We start from the raw sequence: 2,500 nt of genomic DNA, 5'->3' as shown, positions 1-2,500 counted from the left end.
CTAATAAAATGAGACGGGTTGTTGGTGGACATTCACACTGTGGTTCAGCATCAGGAGCAGTTGGGGCACTTAAACATGCAGCTGGAGGAGCCGGGAATCGAACCACACGAACACCAATCCGCGGCCTCACCCAATATGATGTTGTTTCGAAAACAATCTCCATGAACACGGCGTCGTTTGCAGAAATATCTGCGTCCACACGGATTCACTGAAACGACCCAAAACGCTGTCGTACAGATGCCAGACCTGTATGTGGCGCTGTGACGCCGCCACACCAATACACTAAGACCGGAAGAGAAGCCATGGAGCATGCGCTGTTTACAAACAAGTAGTAGTAGTCCGCCATTGTTGTTGTTAATAGGACGCGTCTAGCGGCGGCGGCTCAGGTTAAAGGCTGGAGAGGCGGGGCTAATCCGTTCCGCCGTCCAGACGACTCCGGGCAATCCGGCGTTTTAGGAATTTCCTACTCTGGGACCTGTTTCCAAAAAATACTGTTTTCACACCCAAAAAACGGCGTATCCGTCTGGACGCGAGGCCGATACGATAAAGTATTTATCCGGATTCGAGAAATGTATTCGTGAGAACGGGCCCTATCTTCCTGAGGGGTATCGCACAAAACCAGGATAAGGGATTAACCCGGGATATGTTGGTTATCCTGGCTCAATTTAGCCTCAAGTCGGTTGCATGAAAGCAGGTTAAAGTTATCCCGGCCAAGTTACTATGGTGATTTATTCTCTGCAGTTAGCCTGCTCCAGACCAGGCTAACAGCCGGGCTAACAGCCGGGCTAACAGCCGGGCTAACAACAGAATCTTGACTGGTCATCAAGGCACTGCTGCCATCTTGTAGAAGTGAGAATGAGTCAGTCAGGAACCTTGTGGCAGCAATACTGATCAATGAGGACATTATTAACTCATTGGTAAGTGCTTGTACGGGCCAAAATCCTTCCCATAGTACCCGTGCCCAACCCCTTCCCCCTCGGGAGAAGGTCCCCCCCTTTTAATGGTGGCACCGACTACAACAGGCCTTCTAAATCCTGACAGAAAAAGAAAAGTTTCCAGTTTAAGAAGTTTGTAATTTTCAACTGATGCCCTTTTTAAAAGCAGCTAATTCAGAAGGCTATCACTTTGATGAAAAGGATACAACTAGGTTTTGATTTCATTCAGTATTCCACATTTTTATCAGTACAGGCCTCAGGCTAAATCCATGACAGCCAAAATTCAAGTCATAAATCAAAGATTCATTCCAGTTATTCAAAGATTCATTCCATATATTCAAGTATTCTATATATATTCAACATGATGCCATTTTGTAAAACCAGCATAATTTCAAAGATTCATTCTATCACTTTAAAGATGAATTCCATATATTCAAAGATACAATCTAGGTTTTAAGATTCATTCCATATATTCAAGATTCATTCCATATATTCAAAGATTCATTCCATATATTCAAGATTCATTCCATATATTCAAAGATTCATTCTATATATTCAAAGATTCATTCCATATATTCAAAGATTCATTCCATATATCCAAGATTCATTCCATATATAAAAACATATATTCAAAGATTCATTCCATATATTCAAGATTCATTCCATATATTCAAAGATTCATTCTATATATTCAAAGATTCATTCCATATATCCAAGATTCATTCCATATATTCAAAGATTCATTCTATATATTCAAAGATTCATTCCATATATCCAAGATTCATTCCATATATTCAAGATTCATTCCATATATTCAAAGATTCATTCCATATATTCAAAGATTCATTCCATATATTCAAAGATTCATTCCATATATCCAAGATTCATTCCATATATTCAAAGATTCATTCCATATATTCAAAGATTCATTCCATATATTCAAAGATTCATTCCATATATTCAAAGATTCATTCCATATATTCAAAGATTCATTCCATATATTCAAGATTCATTCCATATATTCAAAGATTCATTCTATATATTCAAAGATTCATTCCATATATTCAAAGATTCATTCCATATATTCAAGATTCATTCCATATATTCAAAGATTCATTCTATATATTCAAAGATTCATTCCATATATCCAAGATTCATTCCATATATTCTAGATTCATTCCATATATTCAAAGATTCATTCCATATATCCAAGATTCATTCCATATATTCAAGATTCATTCCATATATTCAAAGATTCATTCCATATATTCAAAGATTCATTCCATATATTCAAGATTCATTCCATATATTCAAGATTCATTCTTTTTTTTTAATTTCATTCCATATATTCAAGATCATCCATATATTCAAAGATTCATTCCATATATTCAAGATTCATTCCATATATTCAAAGATTCATTCTATATATTCAAAGATTCATTCCATATATTCAAAGATTCATTCCATATATTCAAAGATTCATTCCATATATTCAAGATTCATTCTATATATTCAAAGATTCATTCCATATATTCAAGATTCATTCCATATATTCAAAGATTCAT

At 35.7% G+C, this 2,500-nt stretch overlaps 1 protein-coding gene across 4 annotated transcripts in view; it reads left to right on the top strand.

Moving 5' to 3' along the window:
- The window catches only part of wu:fi75a02 (translation initiation factor IF-2), a 13,594-nt gene that overhangs the window by 603 nt on the left and 10,491 nt on the right, over positions 1–2,500 (top strand). The window lies entirely within an intron of this gene.

Source organism: Dicentrarchus labrax, unplaced genomic scaffold (genome assembly GCF_905237075.1).
Source record: "Dicentrarchus labrax unplaced genomic scaffold, dlabrax2021, whole genome shotgun sequence".
NCBI classification, from domain to species: domain Eukaryota; kingdom Metazoa; phylum Chordata; class Actinopteri; family Moronidae; genus Dicentrarchus; species Dicentrarchus labrax.
Note: the sequence above shows the minus strand (reverse complement) of the source record. Positions and strands in the feature narration are given on the sequence as shown.